General features: G+C 39.2%; 1 long non-coding RNA gene across 1 annotated transcript; it reads left to right on the top strand.

The window, feature by feature from the left end:
* The first annotated feature begins 11,585 nt into the window (after positions 1-11,585).
* LOC122119673 lies at positions 11,586-22,919 on the top strand. Its single transcript, XR_006149601.1, has 3 exons — positions 11,586-11,596; positions 18,293-18,304; positions 22,852-22,919. It is a non-coding gene; the product is annotated as an uncharacterized LOC122119673 (long non-coding RNA).
* Positions 22,920-23,329: the final 410 nt, after the last annotated feature.

Raw genomic sequence — 23,329 nt, 5'->3', positions numbered from 1 at the left:
TGAGAGGTTAGGAAAATAAATTCTGTGACACACTTTAGGTTTTGTGCTTCTATGTTACTTGAACACTTTTTTTTTTAAAAAGAATATTCATTGGAGAAAAAATAAGACACAACTAACTGCCCACTACCCTGTTTGTTGTTTGAATTCCCTCACACTCTCCCAGTCCCTCCCTCCTGTCTCTACTCACAAGTTATATAGTTCACTGACATCAGTGTCTAGTGAGCTCTGCTGCTGCACTTGTTCACCCTTTTTTCCTGAGTTTTGTACTCCCCTACTATCCTAAAGATATATATTTGGATATACCATACATACGAAAAAAGGATCCTCAAAAAAAGAAATGTTAAAAAATTTCAGAAAAGAAGAGAGGTCTCTTGTTTCCATATCTTGGAGTCTATTTATGTAGAAATATACAGGTAAATAGATAGATACAGATATATAGGTAATTTCATGTAAACATGAAGAGGCACATAGGCTTGTGGCTTTGTTTCTCTCCTATGTTTCGTCTTTTGGTGTCACTGAAGAATCCTGTATAATTTATCATATCCCTGTGCATTTTAGATCTAATTTCCACATAGCAGAGAGAACATGCACCACTTGTCTCTCTGAGCTTGGATTATCTCACTTAACATGATCTGTTTTACTTCATTCATTTCCCTGCAAATGACATTATTTTATTCTTTCTAAAGGCTGTGTAAATTCCATTGGGTATACATACCACATTCTTTTTGTATCTACTCCTATTATAGGGAATCTGGGCTCCTTCCATATTGTTTTTAAAGGTAGACATGGCAAATTTCGCACAGGTTGAGTTAGTACTGACCAGATAAGGATATGACAACTACAAGACTATAAGGAGATGTCAGTGTATATCTCTTAATTTAAATAAAAAGACAGTTAAGGGGTTCATGACCTAGATAGATTGTAAAACAGGAGTTCTAGTTTTAACACTTTGCTCAGGAGGTACATTTACCCTTTAACTCCAGCTTTAGCCTTATGATGAAATCTGCATTGCCCTTTGCAATAAAACTGGGGTCAGGGGTAAGGAGGCATTTCATATTCATTAATAAGTAATTCTCATTAGTAATATACAAGACCAAAGAGTTTAACAAAAGGAATAGCAGGAAGCTGAAACATGTTTTGTCAGGGTGACAGAGGTAAAGGTGAGGCAAGGCAGATGAATAGAGAAAGAAAGGGTGGGAGTACACAAACATAATATTCAAGGTACATGTGTGAAAGTGGAACCAGATAACTTTGGGGGGGGGGGATCTGGTCGTCCGGCTGGAACTCTAGGCCTGGGCACTGTCCCTCAGCTCTTCAGCTCAAGGCTAGTGCTCTTCAACTTGAGCCACAGCGCCACTTCTGGCTTTTTTGCTTTTTGCTTATGTGGTCCTGAGGAATCGAAGCCAGGGCTTCATGCATGCAAGGCAAGCACTCTACCACAGAGCCACCTTCTCAGCCCAGGAACCAGATAACTTGAGGGGAGGGGTAAGGTTGGGAGAGATGGAGGAGTAAAATGGAAGGAGTGACAAGGATGGCGATGCTTTGTACTCATACACAGCCTGATTTTTTTTTGTAGGTCGTGGGTCATGAACTCTGGGCCTGGGCACTGTCCCTAAACTCTTCAGCTCAAGGCGAGCACTCTATTACTTGAGCCACAGTGCCACTTCTGGTTTTCTCGAGGTTTATTGGAGATAAGAGTATCACAGACTTCTTGCCTGGGCTGTCTTTGAACTTACATCCTCAGATCTCAGCCTCCCGAGTAGCTAGGATTACAGGTGTGAGCCACGGGCTCCTGGATACACTGACTTCTTGAATTGAAGTCCCTTGTACAACTACTTAAAGATAATACATATACAATACATGATATGAAACACTACATATTAACAGATGATTGTACATGTTTTTAATTAACATATACAATATGCTTGATTGTATTTATTTTAATGAATGCAGAGTATCTGTACACTGAAAGAAACTGTCCTTATTTCTCTATGCTTTTCTGCTGTCTGTCTACCACCTTTGTGATTCCCAATGCTCTTCCTCTCTTTCTTTCCCTACAATATAATCTTCACGGTTTTTCTTTCTTTCTTTTTTTTTTTTTTTTGAGCTGGCCCTGGGGCTTGAACTAGGGACTTGGGCTCTGTCCCGAGCTTTTCTGCTCAAGGCTAGCATCCTAACACTTGAGCCATAGCTTTACTTTCTTTCCTGTGTATATTGATTCTTCACATTCATGGGGACAAAAGTGTTGGTGCTTCTAATCTGCCATCCTCTCCTGACTCCTTCTTTAAAAGACAATATGCTGAGCACCAATGGCTCACACTTGTATTCACATCTATAATATATAATACAGAGTATGTGATTTAAAGAACAAAATGTAAAATATCATATATAATATATGAAATATAATATGTAGTTTGTAATATTTAATGTATTATATAGAACAATTATTATATAGCAAAATATATCTATAGAATATGATATACAATGTTCTATATAATATTTTTGAATTAGAAATTAATATAATTATTTTTATAATAGCCAAAATAAGTAATAGAAATTACTCTTATATAAAATGACTGTTATATTTATAATTTATCATACAATTTATATATCTTATAATATAAACGTATAATAAATTATATGATATAATTATTATATATTATATGCTCTATATATTATACAGAAAGCTACATTACATACAATATAGTTTTGAAAAATATTAAAATAAATATAAAAATAAATAAATGTCAAGCTGAGCAGAATGGTAAGGCTGTCTTATATTTTTAAAGAACAATATAAGAAAAAAACCACCAGCATGGGCAGGAAGGTCCATGAGACTCTTATCTCCAACTAACCACCAGAAAACCATGAGTGGCACTGTAGTTGAAAGTGGTAGAGTGATATCCTTGAGCAAAAACACTCAGGGATAGCATCCAAGCCCTGAGTACAAGCCCCATGACCATCACCAACAAAAATCAATAATATTTCTCCCAGGAATTTAAATATGTATCACTTTAGGACATAAACATACATTCATTTCTCATGTAAATATATCTACCTCAGTCAAATAGAAATCAAAATATACGTCTATAATGTGTATGGCACCTGCAATTGCCAAAGTGAATGCAGAGATGGAAGATGAATGCACACTCTCAAATGAGAAACATCAAGATGCTTTTTAAAACTGATAAATAATTGGATTCTTACATGGAGGATAGAAGCATTGGACATAGAAGCATTAAGAAATGGCAGCTGATAAACATGTAAAGGATTGTTCCCCAAAGCCATTTAGATAAATTTAGACTGTTTTCTTTAATGAATTCCAAAATGAACACATCATTATTTCTTTAGATGGACCCATGAGCATTTGGAGGGAGGCAGAGAGCCTGAAACCTGACAGAGGCAGCCCTCTGTGGGTCCCTCAACACTCATTATAACAAATCCCTTAGAGTCAGATGTTTCCAAACTTCAACCATGTAGAAATGACTTTCCTGAAGAGCTCATTAACCATAAAAGTCTGAGTCTGACCCCAGGAGTTTCAGACTCAATAGATCTGGGAACAGAGCCAAGGACTCTCCTGTTTAATAAGCTGTCAGGTAAGGCTGGTCCTGCTAATCTGGATATAATACTTAGGGAAGCTGGGACATGAATGGGTCCTTACTGCTTCAAATTAATTTTTATTTAGTTCTAAATAAATTATTGCAGTTATAAGACATCATTCTCAGAGTGCATCATTGAACCCTGTCTGATATATCTCGTTCTCCCTGAGTGACTTTTCCCAAAAGAGAAAAAAAATTCAGGGAAATAATGCACATAGGAAATCCCTAACCTCTAAGATGTCCAATGTTTTTCCTCTGGGAAAATGGGAACTTATTTCAACTTTTCAAGACCTTGAGAAATTAATCTTCAGAGGTGTTCATTCAATTAGTTACTCTTTTCTTGAAGTATAGAGGAGACAGAAAAATGTCTTGTCAGCTACCTCTCTCTAAAGACACATACATTTGTTTTCTCTAATTATTTTTCTTTACCTGCTATATTTGACCAATGTTAGCTAAGATGATCAGTGGCATGGAGATTTTTTAGTTCATTTCTCATTCTAAAAATGCTTTCCTATGTCTGCTTATCAAACAGTACAGTCTCCCATTAAAGGACTTTAATTTCAGGCTAGATGCCAGTGGCACACACCTGTAATTCTAGCTACTCAGGAGACTGAGATCAGAGGATCACAGCTCAAAGCTAGCCCTCGTAGGAAAATCCATGAGTCTCTTATCTCCAATTAGCCACCAGAAATTTAAAAAGTTGGAAATGAAGCTGTGACTCAAGTGGGAGAGAAGTAGCCTTGAGCAGAAAAGCTCAGGGACAGTGCCTAATTCCTGAGTTTAAGCCTCAGGACTGGCACAACTAAAATTCAATTTCAAAGTAGATGCTTTGACCTGCATGACATATTTTAATGCCACAGGACTCCCAACAGCTTTGACTTTCAGGATCCCATTTGTAAGCAAAAACGAAATGCATGAGAAATAATCCATCACCATATCAAAAAAAGCAACTACAGTTCTTTGTGGCTCTGCTACTGAGCCATCAAGCATATTGAAGAACAGAAGTATCTTTAGTGACTTTGGCAGTACAAAAATTACTGCAGCCCTTGGAGGATAGTAGTGTCTTGGAAGTAGGAAGACAAAATGTGAGTGAATTTGAGGAGAGAGGGATCAGATTAGAAAGAATAATATCAAGTAAAAGCAAAATCCCTCCAAATGTGAGGCAATACCCCAAGGAAACCATGGGGCCATGCATGGGTTTCATTTTATGCACACTACTGGAATGCAGTGATGTGTGTGTGTGTGTGTGTGTGTGTGTGTGTGTGTGTGTGTGTGTTGTGATCCTGCAGCTTTAACTCAGGGCCTGGGTTCTGCCACTGTGAACTTTTTGTGCTCACAGCTGTGTTCTATCCCTTGAATTCCAACTCTACTTCTGGCTATTTGGTGGTCTATTGGAGATAAGAGTCTCATAGACTGCCTTGTCCAGAATGGCTTCAAAGCAATATCCTCAGATCTCAGCACCCTGAGTAGGTAGGACTAGAGGCATGAGCATCTGGTGCCTGACACCACATACTCATAAAATAAACTACACCTGAATCTTGTATATACATTTTTCTAATGTGGGGAGTGGAAGGATGATGATACAGTTTGACTCATTGTAGCAATGAGATGTACAAGACAACTTTGAGGGGGGAGAAGTGAGGGAAGTGGGGAGGGAAGGTATGGTATGGGAAAAGCAACGGTGGGGGTAACACTGTTCAATAAGAAATGTACTCATTACCTTACTCATGTAACTGTAACATCTCTGTACAGTATCTTTCCAATAAAAATATATATTAAAAAATAAAAATAAAGGAAAACCTTCCCTTTTTAAGGAAAAAATAAAGTCATTCTACTTAAATGATGTTAACAAGCCTTCAACTATACCTGACATTATTAGAATACATTCATAAAATTTCCCTTAATGGAGCATATTTATAAAGTCTATGTAAGAACCAGACTGTATTATCTGAACACTACACTAAACGGTTAACTATGGAAGCTCTATGTTTAGTATTTTGAGGAACCTACATAGTGCATTGAAGAGGGGTTGAAACAAACAAAAACAAGGCTATACCAGCATAACCATGTTTATTGCAACATTGTTTACCATAGCCAAGATATGGAATCAACCCAGAGGCCCCTCAGTACATAAATTAATCAAGAAAATGTGCCATACACACACACACACACACACACACACATACACACACACACACACAGAGTGAAATTCTACTCATCCATCAGAAATAGAAATAGAAATACTTGTGGAAAACTTATATTAAACAAATGAAGTTGGGACTCTTCACTTAGGGTCCTTGACTTTGATCACAGGGTGAGAATTTCTGGACAAGTCACGATGGTAAGAAAATTGACAGAGCTTTTCTGAGTAGGTAAACAAGTAAGCAAGCATGCAGACAAACAGAAAGGCAGAGACACATTCTAAGAGAGTGTGAATGTTTTAAAGGAAAGACACACAGCTCTTTGGCTGCCAGGTGTACTTATATGCTAAAGGCATTTTGTCTTTAATCACTCCTACTGTTACACTTTCTGAATTTCTGAATATCTTGAGCATTCTTTCCAGATAACAGTGCATTCTGCCATAAAAGAGATGCTCATCACTGACATAAGGACGGAGTCATATTTTCTGCGAGGTGGGTAAGTGGTTGCTAAAGTTTGGGGGAAGCATTTTCTCAGGAAGGCATATTTCATGCCAGACAAGTGTTAATTCTGTGAGACATTATCTCACAAGAAGGAATGCATCCTGTTGTCTCTTTGAAGCAAAGATAGTGTTTCTATATTTCTATGTACCATGTTTCCTCAATTTCTCCTGCCTCATTTTCCCCTAAAATGACTTTCTTTCCTTAATCTTAAGGGAAGTGGATGGACTAACTTTAAGCTTGAGGGTTGTTTTTTCCCCCGTAATTTCTAGCAACCATTTCCCATGTCTAGTTTTCCCTAGATTATCTTTCTTCATTTTCCCCTGAAATGACTTTGTTCCTTTCATCTTAAGAGAAGTAAATAGATAAATATCTCTTGAATTAGCTTTCAGCTTAAGTTTTTAATTACTGGCAATTATTTACCATGCCTCAGTTTCCCTAGGTTATCCTGCCTCACTTTCCCCTCAAGTGACTTTGGTCCGTTAATCTTAAAGGACATTGATTGGTGAAGATCCATCTCTATCACCGCATTAAGCTGAGCAGGGACATTGACCCTATCTAGCCAGGCATCTGAAGTCTTGTCCTATCTTATCAAGGGTTACATGGGAAGTTCTGTTGTTGGATTGCCAGGATGGGACATCATTAGGAGCATTCTTTAACCACAAACTGGAAAAGAAGGCAAATAAGAAATTCTGGAGCATAATAATCCTCAGAAGCTATATAAGGTGCAGCATATCAATATACCTCTACCTATTAATGCCATAAAGCTAAATAACAAATTTCCCTATCAAGTGGTTGCATAGAGCCATGACGCAAATCATTTGTTACAACTAAGAGTAGGGTCAGACTTAGTAACAATTTGAGTGTGTAGATCCAGAAGGGCTGGGGAGATATTTGAGTTGTCTGGAATATACACACAGCATTTAACTTTTACAGTTCTGCAGGTTCCTCCTAGGGCTGCAGGAATGATGTATAAAGTCTTCCTGTTCTGCAGGAGAGCTTTTCTCATTCCATTGACTTTGAGTATGATAGTGCTATTTCCAGAAGAGAAAAGTCTTTGAGCTCAATTGCCCAAGAGTGGAAGTTAACCAGAAGTAACCTCCCTTGTATAATATTGGGCCCACTGTCAAAATGGGTTTGTTTCCAATTTAGGCCAGGAAATAATAATTAAGAAAAGGTGATTTCTTATACATCCTAAGCTTAATGAAGGAGCTTTAACAATTGATCTGAGACTAAAGAATTCTATTTATAATTGAGTTAATAGAAATTTAAAATTGGAAACTTGATCACACCATTCAGGCAATGTGGTTAACTCTCCTTTTATTAATCTTGAAAAGGAATCTCAATTGTTAGTGGTTTATAGCAATAGAAGTCCTGTGAGTCCTTGTGTCTAGATGAATCTGAAACCTGAGATTGGGGTTGAAGAGATAAAGACTTTATTCTAGAAATGTTATCCAACAGGTAACACCAGACATTTTCACAGCTGTGGGAATACTGAGAAAAACAGAACAGGGTGGCTTCCATATAGGTAAGAGTTTGTCTTAAGAAATTTGAGGATAGAAGTGATTCAAGCCATTTGCGGGAGGGTCTTTCTTTTTCAAAAATTTTATTTTATTGTAAAGATGCTGTACAGAGGGGTTACAGTTACATCAGTAAGGTAATGAGTACATTTCTTGTCCATCATTTTTACCCCCTCCTTTGTTTTTCTCTGACCATCTCTTTCCATTCACAACTCCCACTGCTATCCCCGCCCCCCACAAAGTTGTAAAGTTCATTTCTGACATAGTGTCTTGTGAGTATCATTGTTGCAATGGGTCGTCCTGTTTTCTTGTTTCAGAATTTTGTTTTTCTCCTTCCCCTCCCCAAACTAGATAAATGTATATACAAGATTCAAGGTACCAAAATCGAATACAGTGACAACAGGCATATACCACAGGAGGAAGAACATACAAAAGAAACAAAAAATTACATAGTACATTAAAAGAACAACAAAAATAAACTCTTGTGTCAGTATCTTGGAGTTCATTTTGCTTAGCATCATCTTATAGGATCATATGTACATAGCTTTTGAGCTTTTCAGATCATCTGATAAGATTAGCATAGACATACACCAATTATTGCAAATAAGGGAAACCATGCGACCTATATTTATTTGGGTCTGGCATACTTCACTTAATAGGATGTTTTCCATTCTTTCCATTTTCTAACAAATGGGGCAGTGTCATTCTTCCTGATGGAGGCATAGAATTCCATTTGTGTGTGTGTGTGTGTGTGTGTGTGTGTGTGTGTGTGTGTGTGTGTGTGTGTGACATTTTCTTGATCCATTCATCTACTGAGGGGCATCTGGATTGGTTCAATACCTTAGGTATGGTGAATAATGCTGTGATAAACATAGGTATGCTCGTAGTCAAGCCATTTTCCTACAGCAGAGCACTATAGCCTGCTTAGCACTCTGGTGTGCAAAAGCATTTCCCTGGCTGACTTGGGAACCTGAACTGTGGTGACCATTACACTGCATATCAGCTTTCTGTGAAGCTTCCCAGACATCTTTCAATGGGGACAAGATCTTAGATCCATGATTTACTGATGTTTTACAATACCAAGAAAGAATATTTAAAATGTATATGAATACTGCTTTACATGTGTGTGTGAGAGATCTATTAGACCCAAATGGCGAGATGTCCTATTTTGAGGCTTGAGAGAAGAGGCTTTTTATTTACTAACACTCTAGCCTTACCCTCTTTATCAGACCTGATGAATATATATTTATCAGCTTCTACATAAAAAATTTACTACCAGTCATAGTCTTGAGCAAAGAGTAGGAACTAGGCTTTTGGTTAATTTTAAACTATCCTCCATTTCACAATCATAGCCCTAAAAACAAAAATGTAACATACACATAAATAACAGGTAATACTTATAACTTCCTGCCCAGTTAGAAGATAAGCAGGAATGGGCATCAGATAGGCATGCTTTTCAACTACTTTGTTTTGACCTCCCAGCTCTGCTTAGTTTTGAAAGGGCAAGCACCAAGTGACTCCCTTTAGGATCTGACACCATCCCCTCTTATCTGTGCAGTTTTCCACTGGCATTTGGATGATCACTCATCCCCAAGATCCCTCACCAGCAGGACAGGCTTTGTATCCCAGGGAACTGTCTTCTCCTTGCTCAGATAATGTCCTAATTGGTGTTCTTTTATTGTTATTATTATTATTATTATTGTCAGTTTTGGGACCTGAATTCCGGGCCTAGGCACTGTCCCTACACTCTTCAGCTCAAGGCTAGCACACTACCACTTGAGGCACAGGGCCACTTCCAGTTTTCTAGTGGTTTATTGGAGATAAGAGTGTCACAGACTTTCCTGTCTGGGCTGGCTTTGAACCATGATCCTCAGATCTCAGCCTCCTGAGTAGCTATGATTACAGGCATGAGCCACCAGCATCTACATCTAATTGATGTTTGTGCCAACTAGTATCTCTTAAGCATTCCTTCATTTGCTTCATATACAGACCTAATCTTCATAGGCTTTATACCCAGATCTAGTTCAAGGTACTCAATGACTTGGTGTGGGAGCTAGACAAGCTCTATGGCCCAGATATCAGTAATTTTCATGTATCCACAAATGACAGAGAGGAAAAGCCAGCTCATTTCCTTGCTGCTATCTCAGAACAGCAGTCTAGTGTGTGCATTGATAAAATCCTGTTTCAGGAACCCTTCCAATTATCATTACCTTCCTAGTGATCCAAATTTTAATCCCATCCTTTTTGAAGACAGGGTCTAAACATATTAATGTGTGTAGAAACAAGCATTCAATTCAACAAAGCCTTGAGATTCCCACTTAATCTTTTGTAATATACGTTAACCTACCTGAATTTCTGTAACCTCTGTGCAGGCTCAATTTAAAATACCAATTGGTTCTGTCCCTGATTCTCCCAGTTGAGGAAATCAACAAGAAACCACATCTGCTACCCAGCATGACTCTCAGGTTTGAGATGTATATTTTGCATTAAGTAGAAATGGATGTTAGAGATTCCACTCACCTTGCTATTTGGGAAATATAAAAACAGCCTTAATTACACCTGCTGGAGAGACAGAAAAGCTATAGCAATACTCACAGGAACATCCAGCACATCTGTCCCAATTGGAATACTGCTGGGCCTCTACAAACTTCCACAGGTGAATCTTGGAAGGGTGGGGAGATGTGAACCTAAGTCCACCTTGACCTTGTCCTCAAGAAGGTTGGGGGGAGAGGTGGTATTATGAGTCTCACATATGTAATGGCCTCAAAGGAAAAGACCCCCAAATTGGTTGGGGCATCCACATTATCTTTGTTGGAAGAGATAAAAGGAGACTATAAGAGAGCAAAGAATGATGCCAGGCTCTGAGCCTGATCCACATAATTCTACAAAAATCTTGGAACATGAGAGATGATATTACAAATGGGACAAGCAAACCTTCATTCCCACCACTGCAAGCGGTTGTTGACTTCTCTTCAGTACTGTGACACTGACCATGACCATCCTCTTCTTGCTGTTGTGTTCATTTTTTCCCCTTTAGTTCACCTATGGGTCTTTTGGTTCTCTCCCGAGTGACCATGGACAGTTTGATGCTATCAGATGGTTGCAAGGATTCAGGTCTAGCCCTAGCCATGGTCTCCTTGATGCTTCATTACATCTGGACCTGGGTGGGACTGTCCATCATGGATGATGACTATGGTGTCTGGTTTCTCTCAGAATTGAGAGAAGAGATGGACAAGAGTGAAGTCTGCTTGCCTTTGAGAACACCATCCAGACAAATGGCATCTCAGATTTATCAAGTGATCGACCAAGATATCGCCAGATCATGGAATCTTCAACCAATATGATGATCATTTATGGGGACATTGAATTGCTACTAAGCTTTATTCTTAAATTTGGGGATTTTAAAAGAGCAGAGAAAGTGTGGGCCATGAATTCACCCTATGATGACATGACCCTCAGCAAAATATATTTCCTACTAGACTCCTTCCACAAACCTCTCATCTTCTCTCACCACTATAGAGACATTTCTGGGTTCACCAGTTGTGTCCCAAGGGATAACTATTCCAAAGAATCAGAAGATATTTCCCTTCCTAGGTTATGAATTCAGGCTGTTCAGTGCATACTGATTAAGTCTGAATGTACAAAATTGGGTCACTGTTCATACAATGCCACTGTGGATTGGTTGCACGGACACATTTTTGACATGGCCATGTCAGAAGAGTTACAACATCTACAATGCCATGTATGCTGTGGTCCACGTCTTCCAAGAGATGCTTCTTCATCACATAGAAGACCCACTAATGCTCAATAAACAACCAAGAGCATTTCTGTCCTCACGGTAATTACATTCCTGTTAGGTGATATGTTCCAGGCATAGTGATGTTCTAGACCTTCCATAGCAGATGGAATTAGGTAGTCTGCCTTCTTCAGGAAAAATACAAGATACACTGGGCCTGTTATGCTCTCCATGAAGTGACTTGAAGAACATAGCATCTGTGATAAGGAAGTACTATGTCTCCTGTCCTCACCTCACTTTATGTGGTATAAGCTCTCAACTTTTCAATAGTACAAATCCAAAATGTCCTTGTAACTGATTAAAATAACAGGTCAAGATTGACTAGTGCTTGAAAAACCTAAGATTTTCTGGGCAAAAATATCCCATACCTGTGTACTACTCCAGGCTACTTAGGAGGTTGGGATCTGAATATTTCAGTTCAAAGCCAAGCCAGGCAGGGAGGTGTGTGTGACGCTTATCTCCAGTTAAGCACTAAAAAGCCAGAAGTGGAGCTGTTACTCATATGGAAAAGTGCTAGGCTAGAGAAAGAAAAAAAATAAGATAAAATAATAGCAAGTACCCAGGGCCTCAGTTCAAGCCCCATGACAGGCACACACACAATAAACTTAGTCTTGCTTGAGATAATATTCCCTAGGTGTCATAAATATTCTATGATTCTACTTAGTTTATTGTTTATCTTTTTTCAGACTAAATCTCTGATCACATTCATAAAGTAAAGAGTTTTGGTTCATTAGAGAGAGGCAGTTGGTGTCTGTATTATCATAATACATTATTTAGGTGGATGTAGCTGGAGATTCAATCTTTTTAAAATTGGGTCTTTGCATCCTATCCTGGGTAACCAGGTTTTATTTATTTATTTTTGGTCTGTCTTAGGGCTTGAACTCTGGGCTTGGCAGCTGTCCCTGTGCTCTTCAACTCAAGGCAAGTGCTCTACCCCTTGAGCCACAGCACCACTTCTGGTTTTCTAGTGGTTTTTATTGGAGATAAGAGTCTCACAGACTTTCCTGCCTGGGCTGGCTTTGTACCGCAATCCTCAGATCTCAGTCTACTGAATAGTTAGGATTACAGGCGTGAGCCACTGGAGCTGGGCTGATAACCAGGTTTTAGAATCTTAGTAACACTTTAGTTTTCTACAGGCATGATTCTGCTCCGCTTGATTGGATTCCTGTGCTGTATGTGAATTTGTGGAGGGCATGAAAGTTAATCAGTTGCCTGTTCATTATTTTGGGCTACTGTAGATACTCTGGGAAGCACTTCAACAAAGGGTAATGTATGTCTTTTAGCTGCATCCCTTTTTGAAGGAGATCCAGTTTACCAATCCTGTCAGAGAACCAGTGGTTTGGAATGAGGAAAGAAAACTGGGGGCAAAGTATGACATTATGAGCTTTTGGAATTTTCCAGAAGGTCTGGGACAAACGATGAAAGTTGGCAAGTTTTCTCCATCAAAGCCACATGTTCAACAATTAATTTTGTTTGAAAATCTGATAGAGTGGCCCATAGGAATTACCTAGGTGGGTCTTTTAAGTTTTGTCACTGTCTCCTTTTTAATGTTTTTTTATAATTATTGAGTAGTTGTAGGAAAAGCTTACAATACCCTAAATCAGACTATAAGTACAATAATTGTTGACATTCTCACTGCGTTGTAATTTCTCACCCAGAGTTGGTCAATTCTGACTATAATGACAAGATCTCTGAATAAAAAATAATACACAGGGGGTTGGGAAGGTGGCTCAGTGGTAGAGTCCTTGCCTTGCATTCATGAGGCCTTGGGTTCGATTCCTCAGCACCACATAAGCAAAAAGAAAAAAGCCGGAAGTGGCGCTGTGGCTCAAGTGGTAGAGCGCTAGCCTTGAGCTGAATAGCTGAGGGAAAGCACCCAGGCCCAGAGTTCAGGCCCTACGACCGGACCCGCCCCCCAAAAAATAAAAACAAACAAACAAACAAAAATGCACAGAGTTCCAGAAATATGGCAGAGAAGCTGGAGGCTAAACAAGCTTTTGCATAGAAAACAGTTGGTGTTCCAGTGAACAGTCGTAGGCCAGACAATTACACCAAGTATGCCATCACAGCACTGAGAGTTTGGCCAGAGAGGGAAAATTCAGGCAAGGAGACAGATCTGTGCACTTGCCAGCAGCTGTGGCTGTGGCTGTGGCTGTGACAGCAGCAGCGCAGGCTGTAGCTGCAATACCAACAACACAGAAAGTCCACTACAAAGGTGCCAAACACAGCAGGCAAGTGGATTCTAGACAACACCAGCAAGAACTGACAAGGAAAAGATAGCTTCATCCTGAAGATCGCAGACCAGACATGACCAAGGAACTAAGATGTGAGTAGAACCCTGATGTGCTCACTCATTCTCAGGGAGCATTGACAATCAATTGAAATTCAGTAAACATAAACCCTGAGAATGGCTCCAGGCTGGGCTCTGTGAATATCTCAGAAGCTAACCCCTCAGGTAAAAGCTACTGTTTGCTGAAAGGCCTCAACTCTGCCCAGAACCTAGCCTCATGACAGCATCTCCAAACTAGAGGAAACAGCCTCTTTTGTGATACTCAAAGGAGATCTCCTTCCACTGAACTAGCCTGGGAGCAGGATCACAAAATCGTGGGTAAAGCAGAGCATTTTTCTGCCTGCCCACGTATTTATCGGGAATTTGTTTCTTTGTGGATTTGTTGTTGGGGGATTAAAGTTTTTTGACTTCTAAGAATATTTTAGATATGAGACCTTGTCCATTGTATGGCTAGTGAATATCTTCTCCCAGTCTGTGGGCTTTCTATTGATCTTGTTAGCTATGTCCTTTGCCATGCAGAAACTGTGTCATTTCATGCAATCACATTGTCAAACTTTCTTTGATTTGTTGTGTTTCTGGGTCTCTATTAAGAAAATTTTGGCCTATGCCAAGCAGCCCAAGAGTTTCTCCTATTCCATCTTATAATGTTTTCATGGATCTTGCTTTTTTTTTTCAAGGTCTTTTATCTATTTGGAGATGATTCTGGTGCAAGGTGGTATACACTGATCTAGCTTTAGTCTTCTACAGGTGATTAAGCAATTTTGCCATGACCATTTACTGAAGAATCTGTCTTTCTTTGATTCTATTTTTAAGCACCCTTGTTATAGATTAGGTGCCTAATATGTCTGTTTCTTCATTTCTGGGTCTTCAGTCTTATTTCATTGGTCCTCAGGTTTTTTCTTGTGGCAGTACCAAGCTGCTTTCATTACTTTGACTTTGTAGTAGAGTTTCAACTATGGAATTGATATTCCTTCAGTGCTGTTCTTTCTGGTATGGATTGTTTTTGCTATTCAGGTCTTTTATTGTTCTATATGAATTTTTGGATTGTTTCTTCTATTTCCCTGAAGAATGAGGTTGGAATATTGATAGGTATGGCATTGAAATTGTAGATAGCCTTTGGCAGTATTGCTATTTTCATGATGTTAATCCTCCTAATGCAGGAGCATGGGAGGTTTTTCCACTTCCTTAGTTTGACTTTAATTTCCTTTTTCAGGTTTTTACTGTTTTCATCATAGAGTCCTTCAACTATTAGTTAAGTTAACTTCTACATGCCTTATTTTTGGTGGGGCTATTACAAAACGAGTAGCTTTCCTGATTTCAGGAAAAGCATTGTTGGCATACACAAAAGCAAGTGATTTTTGAGGGATAATTTTATACCCTGCTACTTTGCCAAGGTTTCTGATCAGCTCAACATCTTGGTAGTGGAGTCCATGTGGTTCCTTAAACACAAGATTATGTCATCTGCAAAGAGGGAGAATTTTACTTCATCTAGCTCAATTGGACCCCCTTTATGTTTGCATCTTTTCTTATTGCCCCAGCTAGGCATTCTAGTACTAAGTTGAAGAGGAGTGGAGAGCGCGATATCCTTGTCTTATTCCTGAATTTAGAGGTAATGGCTTTAATTTTCTCCATTAATTATAATGCTGACTGTTGGTTTATCAGACACTGCCTTTATTATATTGAGGAATGTTCCATGGATTCCTAGTTTTTCCAGAGCTTTCATCATAAAGTAGGGTTGGATCTTGTCAGATCATTTTTCAGCATCTACTTAGATAATCATGTAGTTCTTATCCTTGCTCTTGTTGATGTGATGAATTATATTAGTAGATTTGTGTATGTTGAACCATCTTTCCATCCTTGAAATGAATCTTCTTTGAACGTGGTGTATGATTTTTTTGATGATTTGTTGAAGTCAATTGGCCAAAATTTTCTTGAGAAGTTTTGCATCGATGTTCATCAAAGAAATGGGTCTATAGTTCTCTTTCTTTGATGATTCCCTGCCTGGTTTTTGGGATGAAGTTTATGATTGCTTCATAGACAGTGTTTGGTAGTGATCTTTCTCTTTCAGTTTCATAGAAGAGTTGGAGGAGTATTAGTGTGAGTTCTGCTTTGAAGGCCATGTAGGAGTCAGGTGTAAATCCATGCAGTTCTTGGCTTTTCTTGGGTAGGAGATCTCTTATTGCTGTTTCTATTTTGATAATTGATATGGGTCTTTTATGTTGGTTTAAATCATCTTGGTTTAATATTTGCTACAAATTGATCCATATCTTTCAGATTCTCAAATTGATTAGCATAAAAGTTTGGAAAGTATTCCCTTATTATATTCTGAATCTTGGTTGTTTCTGTAGTGATGTTTTCCATCTCATCTCTGATAAGGTTTGCCAAGGGTTTGTCAATTTTATTAATTTTTTCAAAGAACAAACTCTTTGTCCTGTCAATTCTTTCTAAAGTTTTCTTCATTTAATTCAGATTTAATTAACATTATTTGTTTCATTCTGAAGTTTATGTGCCTCATTAAATTGTTGGTTTAATATCTCTCCAATTAAAGAATGGGGAACTCAGAGCTATAAACTTGCCTCTGAGTAATGCCTTTGCTGGGTCCTAGTTTGTGTGTTCATTTTTGTTAAACAACATGAGCATTTGAATGTCATTTCTAATATCTTTCATGGCCCGTTTGTGATTCAACAGTGTGTTGTTCAGCTTCTATGTATTACAGGTTCTCTTTTGGTGGCTTTTGGTGTTGAATTCTAATTTTATTCCCTTGTGGTCTGTGAGAATGCAGGGCAAAATTTCAATGTTTCTGAATTTGAACAAATTTGCTTTGTAGCCTAGAATGTGGTCTATTTTGAAGAATGTTGTATATGTGCTTAGAAGAAAGTATAATCTGATACTGCTTGGTGAAATATTTGGTAAATGTCTGTTAAGTCTAGTTGACCTATGCAGATGTTAAGATCTGAGGTTTCTCTGTTGTGTTTTTGCTGAGTTTATCTATCTAGCAGGGATAGTGGTGTGTTAAAGTACCCAACAATTATTGTTTTTGAATCTATGTGTGATTTGAGGGAAAGTAGTTTTTCTTGGATAAATTTGGGTGCTCTGTTATTAGTGAATAAATATTTAGAATCATAATAACCTCCTGAAGGGTAGATTCCTTAATTAGTATGTAGTGACCGTCTTTATCTCTTCTCATTGATTTTAATTTGAGGTCTATTTTATCTGATATTAGGATTTCAACTCCTGCTTGTTCATGGGTGGCAGTTTGCTTGGTAGATTTTATTCCAGCCTTTCACTTTCAGAATATGTTTATTTCTGTGGGCAAGGTGTGTCTCTTGAAGACAGCATATAGAAGATTCTTGCTTTTTGATCCAACTGGACAATCTATGTCACTTAATTGGAGAGTTAAGTCCATTATTACTGAGAGTTAGGACTGAAAGGTGTCTATCCCTGATTTATTACCAACTTTTTTTTCCTAGGGAAGCTGTGCCTTAGCTGTTCTTGTTGTGATTCCGTAGTTCTCTGTTTGTGGACCGCTTCATTGCCTATATTGTGTTCTTGTTGACTTTCTATGTATACAACATCTTTGAGGATTTTTTGAAGAGATGGTTTGATAGATTTTCCTTGCTATGGAAGGTTTTTATTTGTCCTTCTGCTATGAATAAGAGCTTAGCTGGGTAGATTATTCTTGGTTGGTAGGTATTTGTCTTTAGGGTGTGGCATACTTCTTTCCAGGCCATGCTTCCTTTTTGGGGGGAGGGGGTCGTCCAGTCCTGGGGCCTGAACTCTGGGCCTGGGTGCTGTCCCTCAGCTCTTCAGCTCAAGGCTAGAGCTCTACCACTTGAGCCACAGAGCCACTTCTGGCTTTTTTCTTTTTGCTTATGTGGTGCTAAGGAATCGAAGCCAGGGCTTCATGCATGCAAGGCAAGCGCTCTACCACTGAGCCACCTTCCCAGATCCCACTCTTGTTTTTATGGTGTCTGCTGAGTAGTCTGAGGTGATTCTGATTATGTTACCTTTATATATGATCGTTCTCTTCTCCCTGGCCGCTTTTAAATTGCTTTCCTTAGTGGATATTGTTCCAGGAGAGATTATAATGTGGTGGTGAGATGATCTGTTCTGGTGTGGCTTATTTGGGGTTCTGAAAGCTGCTTGTAACTGGATGTGCCTTCCCTTTTGTATATTTGGGAAGGATTCTGCTGAATATATTTCCTAATCCATTGGCTTACTTCTCCAGGCCTCTTGTATACCTTTTAGTCTCAAATTATGCTTTGTGAATATCTCCTGTATTCCCTGCAGTGATCTGTCATGCTTCTGGGTTTTGTTATGAATATCTGTTTACTTTTTATCTCTGGAGTCTAAACTGTATTCTGCCTCAGATATTCTTTCTTCTTCCATTCTGCTTTCAAGGCTTTTTACTTTGCTGTTTATCTCCTTTCCTTCTTAGTGGTGGCCAGCTCTTTATTAAGGTTTTTTGTTTTTTTTTTTTAAGTCATGAATCAATTGCCTTATCTGCTCCAGTTGGTTTTCGGACTTCTCTTTCCATTCTTTTATCTGGGTTTCTGTCTTTTCATTAGACTCTTTCTTCTGTTGAAGTTCCTTTATCCTTTTATTTGTGGAGGCCATGAAGTCATTTATTAGCTTCTGGTTGGCCTTATCACCTTCTTTTATAACCCTATGAAGGGTGTCCAAATTTTCATTCAGCAGATTTACCAACCATGCTTTTAAAATAGCTTGAGCATTATCCTCTAGGTCATTCTGGGACTGATCTATAGCTTGTATATAGGGGGATGGTGTTAGAGTTAGTTCTAACCGTTTGGAGACAAAAACCACACCGGTACAATGACAAAAAAGTCTTTTAGGGCTGGAAGCAATCCAGTGTCATGTAAATGTATAGTTCTTAGGGTTTCAGAATTATGGGTACATGTCTCCCTATTCAGCTCTCTTTTTCTTTGCTTGGAGAGGGATGTTGTGGCTCCGGGGTAGAGATTGTGTAGAGTAGTAACTTTTGAGAAGATCTACGATTGGCTGATAAGTAGTCTGCATCTTAAAGGTAACAAGATGGGCCTCTTGTACTGAGTCATAAAAGAACCAACAGTAAGTTGGGTCAGATAGAAACTGTTAGGATCAATGGACTGGAGCAGATGGAAATGAGAAGGGTTAGGATTGATTGGAGAGATATAAATTTAAGTTCAGAAAAAAAATTGGTTATAATGATAGTAGAGGGATAAGAACAGCTTAGAGGAGAGGTATATGCAGTAGGAGGAGAATAGAGACCTTGTTTCTGAGGGTAAGAGGTAGAAAAGAATTCGAAGAAATGTTATGTAGGGAATAGCTTAGAGATCTAGATGAAGATAAAAAAAGAAGTTATATATAAGTGTATTTGGGAAAATTGCTGAGATCAGAAAAATGTTTATTCAAAGAGTATTGGGCTGTTGCTTAATTTAAGATAACTCCTGTAATTGTTGTGTACATACATAGAAGGAGGCCTTTCTTTGTGTATAGAACTAGACAGGGTAGCTCTGATGGAGTAGCAGTATAATGTGTAAAGAAACAAAAAGGGGATAGTAAGAGGAAACAGAAAATAGAAAATTAAGAAATTGAAAAGTGGAAGAAAAGAAATCTAGTAATAGGGAAAAATAGAAGATTTAAGTGAAATAACAAATCCTAAAGAACACTACACAAAAGTAACACAGAGGAAAAACAAAACAAAGATCAGATATAAAAACAAGCAAAAAAATCTTGAGTGGTTTTATCTGGCTGTTTGGGGAGTTTGAGTCTCTATGTATTCCTCAAAGCCAATTCCTGATAAAACCTTGTATGTTTTCCAGTAGTCCACTTTTCTTTTGGCTTGGTTGGGACTAGATAGATTTTGATGAGGGAGGGTCACCGCTATCTAGAGTCCCACTCTAGAAGAGGTGCTGTGGTTAAAGTGCTAGAGCATTGGCCTTGAGCTAAAGAACTCAGGGACAGCACTCATGCCCAAAATTCAAGCCCCATGACTAAAAAAAAAATTCACAGACTTTCTTTCCTAGACTGCCCTGAGGCAGTGGAGATCCTCCTGGAGATTCCAATGGAAGCATTGGTGCTAGCATCAAGCAAGTGACTACTTTCCTCTGGATTATTGGTTCAACAATTTCATGTCTGACACAGGGATTTAAGAAAAATCCTGACCCACATTTAACCCTGCTCACTAGGCGGTTGAATCCAATACCTGCTGTCATTTACAAGATTGGAGGAGGGAGGTTGTGTCAGTCTCTTCCTTCTCTGTCCTAAAAGAGTTCCAGAGGCACAATCTGGACCCAAGGGCAGAGACTATAACCATTTTCCAACCGCTTGTCTCAGTTTATGGTCATGATGCTGAGATTTAACTTTAATTCCCTCCATGCAATGTCGGAGGGTTTATGTCCATAGAGAACTACTAACACTGATTATGGTGAGACATGGAGCCAGCTTCTTTCCACAATTTCTTACACATCCTTTTCTGTTGTTTTGTTCTACTAGAGAAGTACCCTCTGATCCGCACCCCTTGACTCTCATGTGTTCTTTCATGGGTGGTGCAATCTTCATGTTCTATCTTCCTTGGCTGCCATCTTGCTCTGCTTCTGGGGAATCTCCTTGAATGATGATATTCTCTGAGTCAGCTTAGTGTGCCTCTGCCACATAACATGAATTGTATTTCTTTGTTTTCTTTAAATTCCTCACAAGGCAAGATTAACTTCTTTGCAGCAGGGTAGGCCGTCTGCAATCATTTAGCAAGTGAGCACAGAGACAAGATAGCCTGTTTTCCTATGTAGTCCTAACACAGCAGGCTCTGCCTCTCTGCTCATACTAGTTGAAGTCAGGTGAACAAGCTGCTCCCAATTTGAATTATATTTCTTAAGAGTTTTCTCAGATGCACAGCTAATCCAAGGTACTTACTGACTTTGGATGTCAGCTGGGCATACTCCTATGTCCCAGCAGACAGCAGTGTTTTTCACATATCCATACATGCCAGAGAGGAAAAACCAGCTTGCTTATCCCTGCCCACCCCTTTCTGCAATCTCTGAATAATAGTCATCTCTTGTATGCTGATCAAGGCCCATTCAGGAACTCTCCAAATTGTAATGCCATCCTGTTGGAAGATAGGATCTACATATACTACTGTGTAGAGATAAGCATTTGATTCAACAATGTCATGAGATTTGCAGTTAATCATTTTTAATACACATATACACACCAAATTTTTGTGACCTCTGTGCAGGATAAACCTAAAGAAATACCAATTGCTTCTTACTCTGGTGTTAGCTGTGGAGGAGATCAACAAGAATGCCCATCTGCTACCCAACCTGACTCTTGGGTTTAAAATCTATAGTGCACTTTACACAGATAATGATGTTAAAGTATCCACTCATCTGGCTGTCTGGGATGAATAAAAACTGCCCTAATTACACCTACAGAAGAGACAGCAAACATATAGCAGAACTCAAGGAACCTCTAGTATATGTGTCTCAACTTGGACACTGTTAGACCTCTACAAATGTCCACAGGTAAGGATGGGAAGAGTGGGCAGATGTGAAGCCATGTCCACATTAACTATGTCCTCTACAGGCTGACGAAAAAGTGTTATCACCAGCCCTTAAAATTACTTGATTGCACAGAGAAAAGATTCCAAAAGTGGGTGGAACATACACATGTTCTTTGCTGCAAAAATAAATAAATAAAAGGAAATGTTTTAAGAGACTAAAGGATTACCCAAAACTCTGAGCCTTATGCTTACATTTCTACAGAGAACTCAGAACACGGGAGATGACTTTGCAAATGGTATAAGGAAACTTTTGCTCCCACCACTGATAGTTGTTTTGTAGCTCACCTGAGGACCGGGATTTGCCTATGACCATCCTCTTCCTGGTTTATGTTCATTTTTTTCCCTCTAGTTCATATTTGGGACTTTTGATCTTCTCCTGAGTGACCATGGAAAGTTCGATACTGTCTATCATATGGCTGCCAAGGACTCAGCTCTAGCTCTGGCCATGGTCTCCTTGATGCTTCATTTCTGCTGGACCTGGGTGGGACTGTTCATAACCCAAGATGACTATGGTGTGTGGTTCCTCTCAGAATTGAGAGAAGAGATGTGTATAAATGCAGTCTGTCTGGCTTTTCAGAACGTGATAACTCACAGTGCTTTTTCAGATTTCTCAAATGATCTATGGATGCATTGCCAGCTAATTGCCTAGACTCATCAACAAATGTGATTATCATTTATGGAGACAGTAAATTTCTACTAAGCTTTATTCTTAAATTTGGGCACTTTTTAATTATAGGGAAAGCGTGGGTCATGAACTCACTATATGGTGATGTGACTATTGGTAAATGATATTTTCTGCTCAATTCTTTCCATGCTACTCTCATCTTCTCTTACCATCGTAGAAACACTTATGGGTTCAACAATTATATTCTGACAGATACCTTGTCCAAGAACTCAGGAGATAATTCCCTTCACAGCTCATAGATTCAATCTATTTATTGCTTACTGATTAATTCTGACTGCAGAGACGTGGGGCACTGTTCATACAATACCACACCGCATTGGTTGCTGAGGCACATTTTTTACATGACCATGTCAGACGAGAGTTACAACATCTACAACAGTGTTTATGCTGTGGCCCACGCCCTCCACTAGATGTTTCTTGGTCACATGGAAGAGCCACCAGTGCAGAATGTTCAACCAAGGGTATTTCTTTGTACATAGGCAATGTCTTTGCTTTTGGGTAACCTACACTAGGCATGCAGACTTTCTATGAAAGCACTCTTAGCAGATGGAACTGGGTTATCTGAATCGATTTTGGAAAATACAAGAGACACTGCTACTGTCTCATGAAAACTAAGAGCTTCCTAGCTTATGAAGAAACACTGCTACTGTCTCATGAAAACTAAGAGCTTCCTAGCTTATGAAGACCCCTTGGGTGTGTCTCTGTCCTACTTGGCTCTCTGCTGCACTGCACTCACAGCTGTTCTTCTTGGGGTGTTTATCAAGCACCAAGACACCCCCATTGTTAAGGCCAATAACCGGGCCCTCAGCTACATCCTGCTCATCTCCCTCATCTGCTGCTTCCTCTGCTCCTTGCTCTTCTTTAGCCATTCCCACACAGCCACCTGCTTCCACCAGCACAGAATATTCAGAGTGGTATTCACCATGGCTGTGTCCTCTCTCCTGGACAAGACCATCTCTGTGATTCTGGCCTTCATGCTCACTGCTCCAGTAAGAAGCAGGAGACAGTGGCTTGTGTCCTGGGTTCCTAACCTCATCATCCCCATCTGCACCCTAATCCAGGTGACTCTCTGTGGCCTCTGGCTGGGAACCTCTCCTCCCTTTGTGGACATAGATGCACACTCTGAACATGGACATATCATCATCCTGTGCAACATGGGCTCCCTCAGTGCCTTCTACTGTGTCTTGGGATACCTGGGTGCCCTGGCCCTAGCCAGCTTCACAGTATCTTTCCTGGCCAGGA

The sequence above is a fragment of the Dipodomys spectabilis genome, unplaced genomic scaffold (genome assembly GCF_019054845.1).
Source record: "Dipodomys spectabilis isolate Male_0828 unplaced genomic scaffold, ASM1905484v1 ptg000173l, whole genome shotgun sequence".
NCBI classification, from domain to species: Eukaryota; Metazoa; Chordata; class Mammalia; order Rodentia; family Heteromyidae; genus Dipodomys; species Dipodomys spectabilis.
The sequence above is the reverse complement of the archived record's forward strand: the minus strand, read 5'-3'. Positions and strand labels throughout refer to the sequence as shown.